The following is a 19474-nucleotide window of genomic DNA, read 5'->3' as shown; positions in this document are numbered from 1 at the left end:
ACCAGGGATCAAACCCAGGCCTGGGCATTGAAAGCACCAAGTCCTATTCACTGGACTGCCAGGGAGATGCTCTGTTTTACCTTTTAGACTCTTATCTATATGTAAGATCATGCAGTACTTATCTTCCTCTCTATGGATTATTTCACTTAGTATGTTGCCTTCACGGTTCTTCTATGTTATAGCAAATATGACTTTTTCTAATAAACATGGGCTTGTATATTTCACAACCTGAATAACTGCCAAATCCTCTATGTACTATCCTTTCACTTCTCAAATTGAGTCTTATTTAGATTTGACTGAATATCTCTATTCAAAGATTATTTTATTTTGGACTATATTTAGATATTTTTGCTTTGGAATTATAGCTCTGTATGTATTATTTCATGATGAATTTGAGGTTATAATGAGATACTTGACCACTTAGTTAATATGTTATTTGTTTTAGCTTATTTTTAGTAGTATTTAAACTGCAGAATGCACTATAGTATATAAAGAATCTACATGCTCAAAGATCACTGAGTAAATGCACAATAAGTCTCAGCATAATTGAAGCAATGTTTGAATAAAAACTAAACAAAAATTAGCATAATGGAAAAATCAGAAATGTTTTTCTTTTAAACTAAATTCCATGTACAAATTCTGGAAAGATAATTAAACATGACATGTGAGAGGAACAGTAATAGATTTAAGATTGAGATTAAGTGTAATACTACTTTAAGAAATTGAAAAATTATGTTTGTCATGTATTCTACCATATAATTTTAATAAACCGTCTGTCACTTTATCTGTGTGGATGCATGTTTATTCACATACACCTAACATAAATATTTTGGAGAAGGCAGTGGCACCCCACTCCAGTACTCTTGCCTGGAAACTCCCATGGATGGGGGAGCCCGGTAGCCTGCAGTCCATGGGGTCGCTAAAGAGTCAAGACACGACTGAGCGACTTCACTTTGACTTTTCACCTTCCTGCATTGGAGAAGGAAATGGCAATCCACTTCAGTGTTCTTGCCTGGAGAATCCCAGGGACGGGGGAGCGCCTGGTGGGCTGCTGTCTATGGGGTCGCACAGAGTCAGACACGACTGAAGCGACTTAGCAGCAGCAGCAGCAGCAGCAACATGGGAATCACAAGGGTGTAAAACAGCGAGGTTATTTTGTCTTGATCTGGAGAACAGGAAGAACTTGGTCTGAAATACATGAAGAGCATAGTTCCCTGGAAAACTGACACAGCAGTTAGGTGGCAGGTGCAGGTAGAGAAAGCTTTGAACCTCCCCTCAGCTGAGTGTATCTTCAAGACTGATAGGATAATATAACAATAAGAGACAAGGACTCCTGAAATAGTATTCAGTTCAATGAAGCCAAAATTCGTGAATATCACTAACTCATTGACCTGTGTGTCTGAGCAAGATAGCAATAGGAGAGGACGAACATCACAAAAAAAGTGGTTAATCTCATTTGACCCACAGAAGCATAAGTGGAATGCCAATGTTGTGTGTATCAGAGCATCTGCCATTCCCACCAGGTAAAACCTGGCCACAAGCAGGGGGAACACCCTGCTGGACATGCTGACCGCATAGAGCAAGGGGCTGCTGACAGCCTTGTACCGATCATAGTCCATCAAGGCCAGCAGGAGACACTCACAGTCTATGAATGTATACAGCACCAAGACTTGCAGAGCACAGCCACAGAAAGAGACTGACTTGTTCTTGGCAAATGGCCCACCAGCATCTTAGGGCCGATGGCTGTGGAATAGCAGAGGTCACGAAAGGAGAGGCGGCTGAGGAAAAGGTACATGGGTGTGTGCAGCTGGGGGTCCATCCTAAACAGGGTTATCATTCCAAGGTTTGCCAGAAGATTGATGAGATAAACAAGGAGAACCATGGTAAACAGGGTCACTTTTTTCACAATGTAATTAGTAATTCCCAAGAAAATGAATTCAGTCCCAGAGGAGCAATTCTCTCCTTCCATTCTTTTTAGATCTTGTATAAACTCTTGAGAAATTGATCAAAAAAATAAATGGCACATTCATGTGTAACGCTTCTGCTGCTGCTGCTAAGTCACTTCAGTCATGTCTGACTCTGTGCAACGCCATAGATGGCAGCCCACTAGGCTCCCCCGTCCCTGGGATTCTCCAGGCAAGAACACTGGAGTGGGTTGCCATTTCCTTCTCCAATGCATGAAAGTGAAAAGTGAAAGTGAAGTCGCTCAGTCGTGTCCAACCCTCAGCGACCCCATGGACTGCAGCCCTCCAGGCTCCTCCGTCCAGGCCAGAGTACTGAAGTGGACTGCCATGCACTTCTATACATCTGTAAAAAATCATAAGGCAGAACATATTTTTTTCTTCTGCAATTGTGTTTTTATATTCAGAAAAAATGCAGTCATGCACACAAATTAAAGAGGCATAGCCCTCTATTCTTCAAGAATAAAATGAATTTGAGAAAAACACTTTTGAAAGATTGATGTAAATCTAGATGCCATCCACAAGGTTTGTCATTTTCTACCAGCTCTTTCCTGAGTCTTACTTTTTTTTTTTAACCTCAGGGAGTAGATCTGTAGTAACATAACTTTTTTCACCTCTTGAAAACCATATGGAAGAGACTCCAATGATAGAGAGGCTAGTCTCTAACACTTAGGATTAAGTATTTTCGATGCTTGAAAACATTCACTTGGGTAAATTTCTATTTCTAGCCATTAGATGAAGATTTTAGTGAGTAACCAAGCATAAAATGCTTCAATTACACAGTTTTTTCCCCTGTTTTAATCAAAAAGTTAAGTCTTTTCTCTTACATTTCTTAAGATAGGATCTAGGAACTTACCTGAAATAAGCAGATTTTGGTTTGCTGAACAATAGGCAGATGGCTTTTCATTTAACCAGATTCATTGGGATTTAAATCCCTGTGCTACTGTCCTTTGGCTTTGATGTTATTCAAACATTTCCTTAACTACATTTCTGCTTCTGTATATCCCCACATGAGTTCAGGAACAAATTAGCAAAGGCTAAGTTTTTTTTTGCTTCACTATTTTTGGCAAAATGATTCATGGTAGAATGAAAACTGCAAATTTTCTTTGTGGTGTGCTTCACAGTTAGCCTGAAACTATCTCCTTCTCTAGTCAAAGAGGAAACCTAATCAAAAATAAAAAAGTTCTCCCTCCATCATTTCCAGCTCCTTTTGATTGGTCGTTTTGCTTCTGAAACACTATCCTTTACTGTCTCATTTTGAAGTATTATTATACTTTGCGTTACCTTTTTTATTAAATTATAAGGCATATAAAATAAAGTTCACTTCTTTAATGTATACTGTTCTTTAGCTTTTAGTGTATTTTCAAGACTGTTCAGTTATCACCTACTTCAGAATATTTTCATCACTCCAATAAGAAACAACAAGCTTATTAGCTGTCATTCCACTTTCTTCCCTCCCTGAGCCCTGGAAACCACTCCTTTCTGATATGGCATGGTTTCCTATTCTTGGCCTTGCATATAAACAGAATCATGTAGTATGTGTTTTTATTCTGTCAGGCTTCTTGAGTATACTGTTTTCAATGTTCATCTATATTCTTGAACATATAAGTTTGTTTCATTAAGTGACACAATAGTAATTCATTTTCAGGCTATAACACATTTTATTGGTCCACTGTTCATTTAGATGATCGTTGGGTTATTTCTATTTAGCTATAAACATTCCTGCCAGTGCTATCTTTTAAGGCAGCCCTCATCACCAAATATCATCTTATTCCCATCCTCGAACCACATATCATCCAGGGATATTTCATTGATTTTTGTGACTCTCTCACATTCTCTAAATTGTGCATTTTTTTTAATTATGTTTATTTTGTTCATTTGAGAATGTCTCTACTACAATTAAGGCCTCAGAAATATGATCAATGCTTATTTTGCATTTCCTAAGCTCCCTGGTACAAGAAGATGAAAAGTAGGGCTTTCTAAACAATTATTATTATTTCTTGTTATCAGTGATATAAAATAAATAAAACATAACTGTTAGGGGAATTTTAATATAGATATGGCTCATATGTCCAAAGAAGACCTATTTAGAAAATTGCACAGGTATGATTACTTTTCTAAATCATCAGAGTTCCATTTTATTCCTAAACTACTGTGTTTCCTGGGAGCTCAGATGGTAAAGAATCTAAAATTTGGTCTCACAACTTGGTATCTCTGATGTGACTGGACTATTTCCCAGCATCCCAGAACTAGTTTTCCTTTCACAATGACCTGAATGACCAAAGGGTCAGTCACTCTCCTTCTATATGTGTGCTGCTTAAGAAGTGCTTCATAAAGGCACTTTGTTTGCATATATGAACAACAAAACTAAGAAGTGACTGCACACTTGCTCACAGATTTAATAACAATAACATAAAAAAACTATTAATAAGCAAATCAGTACTTAGAAATTCCACAGGACTGGAAAAGGTCAGTCTTCATTCCAATCCCAAAGAAATGCAATGCCAAAGAATGCTCAAACTACTGCACAGTTGCACTCATTTCACATGCTAGTACAGTCATGCTCACAATTCTCCAAGCAAGGCTTCAGCAATATGTGAACCGTGAACTTCCAGATGTTCAAGCAGGTTTTAGAAAAGGCAGAGGAACCAGAGATCAAATTGCCAACATCTGCTGGATCATGGAGAAAGCAAGAGACTTCCAGAAAAACATCTGTTTCTGCATCATTGACTATGTCAAAGCCTTTGACTGTGTGGATCACAATAAACTGTGGAAAATTCTGAAAGAGATGGGAATACCAGACCACCTGACCTGCCTCTTGAGAAACCCGTATGCAGGTCAGCAGGAAGCAACCGTTAGAACTGGACATGGAAGAGCAGACTGGTTCCAAATAGGAAAAAGAGTATGTTAAGGCTGTATATTGTCACCCTGCTTATTTAGCTTATATGCAGAGTACATCATGAGGAACGCTGGGCTGGAAGAAACACAAGCTGGAATCAAAATTGCTGGGAAAAATATCAATCACTTCAGATATGCAGATGACACCACCCTTATGGCAGAAAGTGAAGAGGAACTAAAGAGACTCTTGATGAAAGTGAAAGAGGAGAGTGAAAAGGTTGGCTTGAAGTTCTGCATTCAGAAAACAAAGATCATGGCATCTGGTGCCATTACTTCATGGGAAATAGATGGGGAAACAATAGAAACAGTGACAGACTTTATTTTTTTGGGCTCCAAAATCACTGTGGATGATGACTGCAGGCAGTAAATTAAAAGACGCTTACTCCTTGGAAAGAAAATTATGACCAACCTAGATAGCATATTAAAAAGCAGAGACATTACTTTGCCAACAAAGGTCTGTCTAGTCAAGGCTATAGTTTTTCCAGTGGTTATGTATGTATGTTAGAGTTCGACTGTGAAGAAAGCTGATCGCCAAAGAATTGATGCTTTTGAACTGTGGTGATGGAGAAGACTTTTGAGAGTCCCTTGGACTGCAAGGAAATCCAACCAGTCCATTCTAAAGGAGATCAATCCTGGGGGTTCATTGGAAGGACTGATGCTAAAGCTGAAATTCCAATACTTTGGCCACCTCATGCGACTAGTTGACTCACTGGAAAAGTGTCTGATGCTGGGAGGGATTGGGGGTGGGAGGAGAAGGGGAGGACAGAAAATGAGATGCCTGGATGGCATCACCGACTCGATGGACATGAGTTTGTGTGAACTCCGGGAGCTGGTGATGGACAGGGAGGCCTGGCATGCTGTGATTCATGGTGTTGCAAAGAGTCGGATATGACTGAGCGACTGAACTGAACTGAACTTAGAAGTTAACAAAGTTCTACAATGAGCTCATTGATAGTTTGGGAAGAATAAAGCAAATTGTACACTTTTCACATATTTTCCTTAGATATACAGTACCTCTTTATCTTTCTTTTGAATTTTTGCCATACTTTACCTGCTCTAATGAACAAAAATGGTCAGAAATATTGTAAGTCACTTCTGAGTCTAGCCTTTAAGAAGACAATATCTAAAAGTCATACCTACAGTAAAGAAAGTCTGACAAATCTTCTGAATAACAGATTTGACAAATTCTGAGATAACATGGACTGGGAAGAGGAGAATTTGTGTCTATCTTGCTAGTCATTTACATCCTGTGCAGTAATGAAAGACCTTGCAGTCTAACCATCTTTCCATGAATATTTCATGTATCCTCAGTTAACATGAGAAAAAAAAAAAAAACAAGATAATGAGTCAGTGGTCATTCTTTTAAGTTATTTAGGTTTGAAATACAGTTTTATGTAGTAAGAGATAACAGGAACCGTGTGGGGAAATAAATCAGAGAAACAAATTTTAAGTGTGCTGTGCTTAGTCACTCAGTCATGTCTGACTCTCTGTGACCTCATGGACTGTAGCCCACCAGGCTCCTCTGTCCATGGAATTCTCCAGGTAAGAATATGGGAGTGGTTAGTCAATCCCTTCTCCAGGGGATCTTCTCACCCAGGAATTGAACCAGGGTCTCCTGCAGTGCAGGCAGATTCTTTACCATCTGAGCTACCAGGGAAATTGCATATATATATATAAAGATTGAAGAAAGTCTTTGAAAACCATCTATTTATCTGACAGAGAGAGAATGCCTTTTGCAGCATAGGTCCACAAATGGATCCAGATATTTTCATATTGAGAGAAGTAAGTCAGACAGAGAAAGATACATATCATAAGATAGCACTTATATGTGAAATCTAGAATATGGTACAAGCAACATTTTTACAAAACAGAAACAGAGTCACAGATGTTTGTGTTCCTTTTCTGATTGCTTCTTTTATTTGTTTCTTGCTCTCATCTACATTATTTTCTCTAAAACTACGAAATTCAGCAGGTTAAAGTTCATTTAATAGTCCATTTTTAATTTGGGGGAAAAGATACCTAGTGAAAAATTATGTTGCTTATTTAATTGTTATTCCCATTCTTGGTATAATAATCCCAAATGTTGTTTATTATTTTAGTCATTATGTCATGTCTGAGTCTTTCATGACCCCATGGACTGTAGCTCACCAGGCTCCTCTGTCCTTGGGATTTCTCAAGCTAGAATACTGAAGTGGATTGCCTTTTTCTTCTCCAGGGAATCTTCTCCCAGGGATCAAACCTGTGTCTCATGTATTAGCAGGCAGATTCATTACCACTGAGCCACTAGGGAAGTCAAATCACATCAATACTAAGGTATCAAGTACAGTACTCTATGGAGATATTTTGAAGGCAAAGATCAAACCACATAACTGTTAATAATTTCTCACTAAAATCAAGAAACTGATGCATTTGTCTTACAAAAGAGTTATATTATCATTATTTACTTCACTGTCACACATATGGTATATACAGAATTGTTTTAGTCATCTCATTCTACTATGCATTTTAGTTTTCCCCTCAACTACATTCTTATCTTCTGGGAAAAATCCCTTTTGTTGCATTTCGTTCATCCAGAACCCAGCTTTAGCTTTTTAACAGTGCTGTTATCAAGACCATGTTGACTACAACTTTTCAATCTACTCTCACCCAACAAATTAAACCCAAGTTTGGGTAGATAAATTATTATTTTAAATTGGGTAACATAAAGTATCTCCCAATGGGATTTGTGTTTCATTAAAAATGGAGATCTTAAATAATTGAAAAACATGTCTTTAGAAGAAAATGTCTTCCTCATATATAAGCAAGTGGGAAAAAATTCTCTAGGATTTTCCTGGTACCCCTGGTAACATTAAGACAAGTTCTCTATTGACAAATGTGTATTGAGGAGAAAATTACTTTTTTCAGAATGTAGTTTCTGTTCCTCAAACCTGGAGTACTATGACACAGTTCATTGGATGATGCAGTACTAAATACATTATGTCTCACTGCAGCTAAGAGAATGACTGGGAGAGCCAGTGTGTGAATAAAGACAGTGTTTTTCTGTAAGCAAGGCAGCATTTATAATAACATAAAAATGAATACTGCACTGAGATACTCAGTGGAATTATACATTACACTAAAATCACATATGTACACTGAACATTCATTTTGTACAATAGGCCTTTCGATTAAAAAATACAAATAAGATTTCTTACCATTTCTCATTGCATCTACTTTGCTTAATGAAAATCAGTCTAATATACATATAGAAATTTTCACCTAAAAAAGTACACTGCAAGTACATTTTCAGAAATGAAACTATAATCAGACCCCCCAAAAATTAATTTGTTGCTTCTTGGCAATTTTACCCACACCCATCACAAATTAATGTTCAATACAATATACCACTTAGCTTGTTTATTTTTGAGGTATATACCAGGGAAATCATTTTGCCTTTACACTGCTATGTCTGGCTTCTTTCGCTCAGTATTATGTTTGTGAAATTTCTCCACATGTTGTTGTATGCAGAGGCAGTTCATTCATCTACATTGCAGTCTACTGTTTCAAGATACAAAACTACCATAAAGTTATTTACCTAATCCAGAGCAGGAGTCAGTACATTTTACCTAAGCTGAGACATACCATTTATAAGTGAATACAGATGGTTGCTTTCGGGATATAGCAAAAAAACTGTTTAGGTGTGGCTAAGATTTTATGGCCTACAAACCCTAAAATATACTTTAAAGAAAAGCTTGTCAAGTCCTATACTAATGTACTGGGGAAAAATTTAGTTATTTTCAGTGTTATAGTATTTCAAATACTACTATGGTGAATATTTCTGTACATGTCTTTTAGTGAAGATACTCATTCTTCCCTCCTGGGCATAATTCCAGGCATGGTATTTTTGGTCCTAGGACATTTGTACAGCCAGCATTAGAAGACTCAACTATGGAGTTTTACCAAGTGCAGCAGCAATTTTCCATCTACTATCAATATGTGAAGTCCATGGTGCTTCACAACTTCAGGAGTAGTTGATATTTCAATTGCTTATATTCTGCCATTCTGTAGATGATACAGTATAACTTTACTTTTTGTTTCAGTTTTATTTACCTGAGCACTAGTAAGTTTGAATATCTACTTTTATGAGGAATCTATGAGATTCTGAATTTGAATAACAGGCCACACAATTCTTTGTGTGAACATGAAGTGCTGAAGTGACTCATTTTTCTTCCATTTTTCAAGTCTGTTCCAATAATAGGGATGGCTTTACATAGAAATAGAGTCATGTTTTATAGAGGCAGATTGTATCATCTGGAAAGGACCTTACAGGTAATCTGGCTGAAGTCCCCATTTTACACAGGGGGATCCGAGGGATAGAAAGGAAGAGTGATGAGTTCCATTTAGAGTGGCATCGCTACCTGGTCCAGAGCATGTTTCTAACTAGGGAGAGAGATTTCCAGTGAGGTTAAACATCACTCCCTCCAGCTTAAACAGAAACCCTCTTATGTATTGGTTTATTGAATATTACTACTGCTCTCTTCCTATCAAATGTGGTTCTACAGCCTATGACCACTATGCATCTCCCTCTTCTCTGTGTTGTATAGGTAACCTAGTCTATCATCATGCCACATTTACCGTTAAGAATTTAAATTCAAGGATGAAGAAAGGGACTATAGAATGGAAACTTGACTATAATATTGTCACATTATCCACTGTCACTGATAATACTGCACTTGAACAAACATATTTTCCATCAAGATCGGTGATACATCAGAAGGAGAAAAGGAAAGATAGTGATGAAGACTGAAGTAGACTGGCTAGAATACATCAGAGCCTTTTAATATGTTGCTCCCCTTTTCTGTAAAATTTCATTATAGGAGAGTCTTTACACACCATGTCCAAACTTCTACTTGAGTTATGAATTCCTTAAAAAAATATTCCCATAATTTCTTCTTTAACCTCTGTAATTCCAGACATGAAAGCCAGATATTATGTAGATGTTGTTTGCTGCAATTCTATTTTTGGCTATCAATTGATGGGCTCAAATTTTCTTTCGTTTTCATATCACTTACATTAGATCCAATAAAATGGACCAATGTGCAAGTCATATCAGTCTTTAGATAATGTAACAAATATCTGTCATATGAATGAAGATGGATTAATTAGATAATGTTACATCACAATCCATTGATGCCCTATTTTTTTTAGACTTTAATTTTCAGACAGTGCTTTGATCAAGCTGCTTTTTATAGGCAACAGTTCCAAAAGAGTTTGATAAAATGATAAAATATGCTAGGATTAGAAACCTATAAGTCTTTTATCTAAAATAAGAATTCTTTGCAGTATTTTTCCACCATGAGAATTTTTCCTAATATGCCATACATGTATGTGAGCTCAGTCATGTTTGACTCTTTGCAACGCTATGGACTATAGCCTGCCAGACTCCTCTTTTCATGGGATTCTCCAAGAAAAAATATTGGAGAGGGTTATGATTTCTTCCTCCGGGGTGGAATTCCTGACCCAAGGATCAAACCCATGTCTCCTGCATCTCCTACATCGGCAGGCAGATTCTTTACAACTGAGACATCTGGGAAGCCCAATATGCCATAAAGTCTCACAAACAACATTTTGAATAACAGAGTAAGTTCTTCGACTTTACTTCCATTCTGAAATACATTCCCATAAGGATATTTTAGAATGGCAACTAGGAAATTTAAGACAATCATTGGCTTTTAGCTTTTAAAATTTTAAAGGATAATCAACAGTCTTTCCGTAGCTTATGGTCCTTCAAATATATGGCCATATCTTCACTTTCTCAACAAACTGATTCAGTGCTTAACCTTCAGGAAACAAGAACAAAGGTAAATGTCAATAACTTATAGCTGTTTATTTCTAATGTAATTATTATGCATGTCTTTATGGATCCATTATTATTGTCCACAACTAATTCACATACATTCCCCCCCTGCAAATACTGTTGTATACATGTGTAAACAATATGTATATTCAATTATGCTTTAAATATATATGTGTATGCATGAACGTACATGTATTAACATAGGCTTCCTAGGTGGCACTAGTGGTAAAGAACCCACCTGCCAATGCAGGAAACATGAGACATGGAGTTTGATTACTGGATTGAGAAGATGCCATAGAGGAGGGCATGGCTACCCACTTCAGTATTCTTGCTTGGAGAATCCCATGGACAGAAGAGCCTGGATGTCTACAGTCCACTGTGTTGCAAAGAATCAGACATAAGTGAAACAGAAGTAACAACATACAAACATGCACACAAATATTAACATACATATATATATATGATTTATGAGCATTCTTTACTAAAGGATTGAGAATCCCATCTCTGTTATCCAAACACTGATTATTGTCTGGTGACATAAAATTGTAAAATAAGCAAATATGTAATAAATCAAAACTAGCAAACAACATTTTAAGTGTTTGTTAGTGCTAATTATATCACAGTTACACAAAATTAACTGAGGGTTTAGTATGCTACTGCTACTGCTGCTAAGTCACTTCAGTCGTGTCCGACTCTGTGTGACCCCATAGACGGAAGCCCACCAGGCTCCCCCGTCCCTGGGATTCTCCAGGCAAGAACACTGGAGTGGGTTGCCATTTCCTTCTCCAGGGTTTAGTATATACCATATATATTTGTGTATATATATATGCACAACTATATGCATATGGGCTTCCCTGGTATCTCAGCTGGTAAAGAATCTGCCTGCAACGAGGGAGACCCTGGTTTGATTCCTGCATCAGGAAGTTCCGCTGGAGTGGCGATAGGCTACCCCTCCCCCCCACACCTGAGTATTCTTGTGCTTCCCTGGAGGCTCAGATGGTAAAGAATCTGCCTGCAATGTGGGAAACCTGGGTTTGATCCTAGGTTGGGAAGATTCCCTAGAGGAGGGCATGGCAATCCACTCCAGTATTCTTGACTGGAGAATCCCCATGGGCAGAGGAGCCTGGTGGGCTACAGTCCATGGGGTAGCAAAGAATCAGGCACAACACAGCGCACATGTGTATACACATACATATATATGTGTGTGTGTGTATATATATATCTTTTGCAATAGTTCTAGACATTTTGCTTTTGGATTTACAGCCCTCAATTTTTATTTCATGATGATTTTAAGTCTTATTATGAATTACTTGACTTTGTTTCCTTAATGTTTAATATTAACACTAACAACTTTTAGTACAGAATCTACAAGATGTACTATAACATATAAAGGAAATAAGTGTTGAAAATGCTCAGTAAATGCACAATAAGTCTTAGGGAAATTGAAATAACATTTGAATGAAAAAGTGAAACAAAAATTAACTTAATTAGTAAAGTCCAAAGTTTTTTAAAAACAGTGGCACATTTAAATTCTGGACACACACTAAGCAGACTTATGAGGGGAACTGTAATATATTTTAGGATTGAGGTTTAATCTAAATACTTCTTTATTTAGGAATCTGAGAAATTTATGTTTCTCATGTGTTATGTCATATACTTTTTAAATTAAACAAGTACTATATATGTGTGTGGGTGTGTGCACATGCATGTGATATAGATATTTAAAAATGCAAAAAGGACAAAAGGACATTTTGTCTTGATCTAGAGAGTAGGAAGAACTTGGCCTGAAATACATGAAGAGCTGAAATACATTCCAGAGTTCCCTGGAAGATTGCCACAGCAGTTAGGTGAACGGTGCAGGTGGAAAAAGCTTTGAATTTCCTCTCAGCAGAGTGGATCTTCAAGAATGAAAGGATGATATAACAATAAGAGACAAGGACTCCCGAAATGGTACTCAGTTCAGTGAAGCCAAAAACGGTGAATATCACTAATTCATTGATATCTGAACAAGATAGAAATAGGAGAGGAGGAACATCACACAAAAAATGTTTAATCACAATTGACCCACAGAAACATAAGCGGAATGATAATGTCGTGTGTATCAGAGCATCTGCCATTCCCACCAGCTAAACCCCAGCCTTGGAGCACACCCCGCTGGACATGCTGACAGCATACAGCGAGGGGCTGCTGATGGCCTTGTACCGGTCATAGGCCATCACGGCCAGCAGGAGACACTCAGAATCTGCAAAGGTACAGAATACCAAGAATTGCAGATCACAGCCATAGGAGGGAATTACTTCATTCTTGGAAAATAGGTCCACGATCATCTTGGGGTAAATTGCAGTGGAATAGTAGAGGACACAGAAGGAGAGGTGACCGAGGCAAAAGTACACGGGTGTGTGCAGCTGAGGATCCATCTTAATCAGGAATGTCATCCCAAGATTTGCCAAGTGGCCACTGAGATAAACAATTAGAACCATGGTAAATATGGTCACTTTGTCCTTGGTGTTATCAGTAATTCCCAAGAAAATGAATCCAGTCATGGAGGAGCAACTCCATCCATTTTTCTTTGTTCTTGTCTAAGCTTTCAGAAAATGATCAAGAAAAGGACAAAGGGATGTGTAACACTTCTGCACATCTGCAATATATCGTAAGATAGAACACAATTCTACCTGCAATTGTCTTCATATTCAGAAAATTATACATTCATGCACCCACTCTTGAAAAAGGCATAACTGTTATTGCTCAATAAAAACAAATACCTGGTGTAGAACGTTGAGAAACTGAACATCTAAATGTAATTTGTGAGGCATGTTACTTTCTACAATCTTGTCTCTGAACCTTCCTTTCTTTACTTCAGAGAATACATTTGATTAATTTACCTGTCTTCTCCTCTTCAAAGTAATATGGATGAGACTCTAATGTTAGAGATGCCTGGCTGTAAGCATCAGGACTAAGCGTTTTCTATGAATATTCATGTGGATACATGCGGGGAGCCGGACTGAACAAGGCCCCAAATATTGGCCCTGGGAATGCCTTGTAAGTGCTGTTCCCTGTCCCACCACCCCTTAAGAGAGTCATAAAACGTTTACCAGGCCTTATTTGTTATTCCTTGAGAAAAACAGAGCAAATAATCCTTTGCTAGGTTTCTTGTTTATTCCCACAGATTTATGTAGGTTTGTTTTCCTTATCTCTTAAAATAGATGAAGAACGTACCCCCTAATCTTTATGGCCTGCTGACTAGTTTTTCTTATCTCGTGAGCATTAGTCTAAATGCCAAGCTTGTCTTAGAAAGCAAACAAGCCTTTGTAATCTTCTATAGATGCAATAACTAACCTGGTAAATGACTTGGTATTTTTATGTACCCTGTTCCCTGTCTACTTTGTATAAAAACCCTGGCGCTTTTCAATAAAGTCGCTGATTTGCCTCACAAGCATTCAGTCCTCTCAACCCCATTCTTTACTCCTTAATTATTTTCTCAGGCTTCTATGTCATTGCGATCCGGACCTGTTCTCTTTGCCGGCTGGCACCGGCAGATACAAACCAAGATAACAATTTTAATATTTCTCAAAACCATGATTGTTTTAAGAGTATCTGTATCAGTTCCAGAAATAATGAGCATATCATGGATTGATCATAATAAAATAATTATGATTCTGGTTTTGGTTTATGTTATGTTCAGTATTTGGTGAGACATTAAACAAGTATTAATGAACAGTTCTCTAGATGTGTTTTGTCATAATATTAATTACCTTTCTGTGGGAATTGTCTGGTGCCAAAGAAAGAATCTCTTTACTCATGGAAGGGAAACATTTCTATGAACTTATTTAACACATATATTTTTATCTCTTGAGCTACCCTTAGCTCAGCTGGTAAAGAATCAGCCTGCAATACAGGAGACCCTGGTTCGATTCCTATACCAGGAAGATCCCTGAAGAATGGGTAGGCTACCCACTCCAATATTCTTGCACTTCCCTGGTGGCTCATATGGTAAAGAATCTACCTGTAATGTGGGAGATCTGAGTTCAGTCCCTGAGTTGGGAAGACCCCATGGAGAAAAGAACAGCTACCCACTCCTGTGAAATATAAAAAAGACTTTTTCTTTATATAATGGAAGTGAGATGAGTGATAATAAATGCTGTGGCCTTCCCTCGTAGCTCAGATGGTAAAGAATCTGCCTGCAATGAGGGAGACCTGGGTTTGATCCCTGGGTTGGGAATGATCTCTTGGAGAAGGAACTAGCTATCCACTCCAGTATTCTAGTCTGGAGAATTCCATGGACTGTATAGTTCATGGGATCACAAAGAGTCAGACATGACTGAGTGACTTTCACTTTCAATTGTTTCTGAAATATATAGACTTATCTCCATTATGTTTGCATGCATTTATAATGTGTGTCATGGGGCAGATTCATGTCAATGTATGGCAAAACCAATACAATAATGTGCCTCCAATTAAAAAATATATATATATGTGTGTCACATGTTTCCATGTGTGTGTGTCTTGGATAATATGTGAAAATTGGAATATGAGTGATATGTATATTTTTTAGACCTAAAAAATATGGCATATTGTTTATATGAAGTTCAGTTTTTCATAGGTTGTTACTTGTAAGATGGAACCTCAACTACTTTTGAAATAAAGCAACCTTCAAACTAATGTCTATACTTGGTTGTTGTTGTTGTTTTGAGACCCCCCCTGGACTGTAGCCCACCAGGCTCCTCTCTCCATAGGATGCTGTATGGTACAATACTGTCTGACCATGGTCAGTATGAAGAATAACAGAATACAGCCCAGTTATTTAACCTGTGCCATTCTGAGACAGTGGTTATAGAGCAAATGAGAGCTTTAGCAGTGTGAATAGAATATAAGCGGAGGAGAAAATGTGTTGTTGATTATTAATTATTCCCGTTATAATTTTATGAAATCATTTTTAATGTTTTATATTTTTATGTAATGCTATGTATTATTATGTAATATAGATCAATGTTAGATTTATAGATGAAGTGAAGAAAATATTAGCGAAACATTTTTGCAACAAAGAATTTGTAGCTAAACTATACAAAAATGTTTATAAATAATAAAAACACAACCTAATTAAAAATAGGGACAGGATTTGAACAGATACCTCACCAACAGATATATAAATGGCAATTAAATAATGATATAATAAATAATAATGATGAAAATGACAATAAACAGAAAAACATAAGTTATAGAAATATATTTTGCAATTATACATGTCCTTTTATGTCCAGGCTTCAAGTGCATGTTCTCTGTAGTGCTTCCCAAAGTCACATCAGTTGACTGGCCATTGAAGACACAGGTTATACGCTTAGTAGCTCATTGTGTTTCTGATACCAGAGAAGGATGCTCCATACTTTCAGTAGTACTTTCACACATAAAAATAAAAGATAGAGAGGAAAACAAATACTTTGCTTGCAATTAACCTTTAGTCTACAAGATGTCATTTGGAAAATGTTTTCAAATTAATTTGGATTAGCTTGGGTATAGAAGGTTCTTGACTTGCTATTGGACAGCACTTAAGAAAAGGTATTTGATTTGGTATTATTGCTTTCCTAGCTCCCCTGTCTCATACTATCTGGTTGTACTTTATGTATTTTAATTTATTAAAGAAATAGATGTATTTAAGATCTATCAAGTGTTTAAAATGATTCAGGCATGATTCTCAGTATTTAGTCAAACATGTAGCAGTCATTGATGTAGGTATTATACTCTCCTCATTATACTCTCCTCTCAGACAATTGAGACGAAAAAATAACTTGATCAAACTGCAGTTGGCTAGTTGGGTATAAGAGATAGCACAGAAACCAAAGGAATCTGGCTTCCTCCCTAATCCAGTAATTTCATAAATGCAATCTTGTTAATGAGATATTCTACACATGAGAACACACACAGACACAATCTCTGAAGTTCTTACTATATCTTTTAAGACAACTTAATACAATCTGTTCTAGAATTAACTCCCAGCTCCAAATGATTGGAAGTGACAGACTTTATTTTCTTGGGCTCCAAAATGACTGCAGAAGGTGACTGCAGCCATGAAATTAAAAGACGCTTCCTCCATGGAAGAAAAGGTATGACAAACCTAGACAGCATATTAAAAAGCAGAGACATTACTTTAGCAACAAAGGTCTATCGAGTCAAAGCTATAGTTTTTCCAGTGGTCATGCGTGGATATGAAATATAAACCATAAATAAAGCTGAGTGCCAAAGAATTGATGCTTTTGAACTGTCATGTTGGAGAAGACTCTTGAGAATCCCTTGGCGTGTAAGAAGATCAAACCAGTAAATAATAAAAGAATATTCATTGGAAAGACTGATGCTGAAGCTGAAGCTCCAATACTTTGGTCACCTGATATGAAGAACTGACTCATTGGAAGAGACCCCATAGCTGGGAAAGATTGAAGGCAGGAGAAAGAGACGACAGAGGATGAGATGGTTGAATGGCACCATCAACTCGATGGACATGAGTTTGAACAAGCTCCAGGAGTTGGTGATGGACAGGGAAGCCTGGCATGCTGTAGTCCATGGGGTTGCAAAGAGTCAGGCACAACTGAGTGACTAAACTGAACTGAATAGTTGGAAAGTTTTCCAACTATTAGTTTGCAGCAATTTTGAAACTTTTAAATGTTTCTTTTATCTGGGGGCTATGAAATGTGTTTGGCTCTGTGAAAACAAGTGTTTGATAAAATGCTTGTGTGAAAAATGTGTATGCGCTGGCAAGGTTGTTGCAGGTTCTTAGCTACAGTTTGTCCCAGGCATTGCAGGGGTAAAGAATCCGTCTGTCAATGCAGGATGAGCAAGAGATACAGGTTCCATCTCTGGGTGGGGAAGATTCACTGGAGGAGGAAATGGCAACCCACTCCAGTATTCTTGTCTGGATAATTCCAAGGACAAAAGCACTTGGTGGGCTATAATCCATGGGGTCGCAAAGAGTTGGACACGACTGAGCATACACACAGCTGGACTTTGTAATCAGGGATTTAGATGAATCCTGTAACCTTATATCTCAGGAGGAATTTATCTTTGGTTTTAAGAGTTTTTTAGCAGCGTCTTTTACATCTTTGTTTCTCAAACTATAAATCAAGGGATTCAGCACTGGGATGATGATGGTGTAGAACACTCAGATGATTTTATCAGTGTTGGGAGAATACAGGTAGCTGGGTCGTGAGTAAATGAAGAGCAGATTTTTCTGGTAGATGGCCACGGATGTCAGGAGAGAAGCAGATGTAGAGAAGGTCTTCTTCCTCCCACTGGAAGAATGGATCTTTAAGACTGAGAGGAGAATGTAAAAGTAGGAGATGATGATGATGATGATGAACCTGATCATTTCCACTGAGCTGCCATATGTGGAGAGAAGCCACTCATTAAGTGACGTGTCTTTGCACGATAACTTAAGCAGGGGAGGGAGGTCACAGAAAAAATGATTAATGACATTTTTATCACAGTATTTCAGAATAAACACAAAGGATGTGTGCACCAGGGAACTCATATTTCCTCCAAAGTATGACAAGACGATCAACCATATACAGATGCCCCGAGACATTACACCCATGTACAGTAAAGGGTTACAGATGGCAACATAGTGGTCATATGCCATGGCAGCCAAGATCTGTGAAAGTATAGAAGAAATAAAACTGCAAGGCTCAGCCGTGATAGGAAATTGACTTGTTCTGAGAGAGGAAGTTGACAAGCATTTTGGGAACGATGACTGAATAGCAAAGGTCTACAAAGGATAGGTTACTAAGGAAAAAATACATGGGTGTTTGAAGGTGCGGATCAACCTTGATTAGCATCATCAATCCAATGTTCCCCATTAAAATCATAGAGTACAAAGTCAGAAACAGGAGAACAGGACAATCTGCAGTTCAGGGTGAGCTGGAAACCCTAACAGAATAAACTCAGTAACCAAGGAATAGCTTCCATCTAAGAAGTCCATATTCTGTGCTGTTTTCTTCTTAGGAGAATTCTAACATCCTAAGATGCTATGTTGATACAGCAAAAAATTAGATATAATTATAAGGTTATTTTATTATTTCAACAAACAAACAAGCTATCAAGTCAAGAGTCCCAGACCAAATCTTCCAAATATAAATTCTGAGAAACATATTTCAAAATTTAGTAGCTTTATCTCATGGTTGATAGTTTTATTTTATTTGTTTGATTAATAGCTAGTTCTTCCACTGGACAGATATGTGCAGATAACATCTCATATTTCTTACTTTTTTAATTTTCAAGTACAGTACTATAGCTAATACAGAGGATAAATGAATAATGAAGCAATAAATGAAATGATGATAAGAGGAAAATTATATCTGTTATTAAAAGTGTGATAACTTGAGTACATCTTGCAATTATAACTCTAGAACAATGTACTCCTCTGTCCAGTATTTAATAGATAGTAGTGTGTTGTACTCTTGACTGTGATCAGTGATGCAATGAAATGTACTTCAGCTATATAAAAATTAAAAACAAAAATGATACTAGTGAAATGAAAGCAAATGTTAATAAACATCAGCTGAGAGCATGTTTTAGACAGGGAAAAGTTTAAGTCAAGTCCTTAAATCCAGTCAAGATACTAAATCAAGGAGATTAAAGTAATTAACTGCTTTTCTCTTTGGCATTCTTTATCATTCTTGGCTTCTTTAAGCACAGCATAAATATTAGATGACTGAGTAAAGTGGGCAAAAAATGAGTATTAACTTCTCATCTTTAAAAATCACTCTATATAGCCTCCTCACTAATTATATATGTG

General features: G+C 37.3%; 3 pseudogenes; all 3 read right to left on the bottom strand.

Annotated features, from left to right (window-relative positions):
- Window positions 1–1073: 1073 nt before the first annotated feature.
- Window positions 1074–1990, bottom strand: LOC148775897 (olfactory receptor 5W2-like; annotated as a pseudogene).
- An 8683-nt stretch (window positions 1991–10673) lies between these two features.
- Window positions 10674–13508, bottom strand: LOC148775896 (olfactory receptor 5W2-like; annotated as a pseudogene).
- A 4220-nt stretch (window positions 13509–17728) lies between these two features.
- Window positions 17729–18658, bottom strand: LOC148775895 (olfactory receptor 5I1-like; annotated as a pseudogene).
- Window positions 18659–19474: the final 816 nt, after the last annotated feature.

This window comes from Moschus berezovskii, chromosome 13 (assembly GCF_049115385.1).
Source record: "Moschus berezovskii isolate FMDL1 chromosome 13, NW_MosBer_1.0, whole genome shotgun sequence".
Taxonomy (NCBI): domain Eukaryota; kingdom Metazoa; phylum Chordata; class Mammalia; order Artiodactyla; family Moschidae; genus Moschus; species Moschus berezovskii.
Note: the sequence above shows the minus strand (reverse complement) of the source record. Positions and strands in the feature narration are given on the sequence as shown.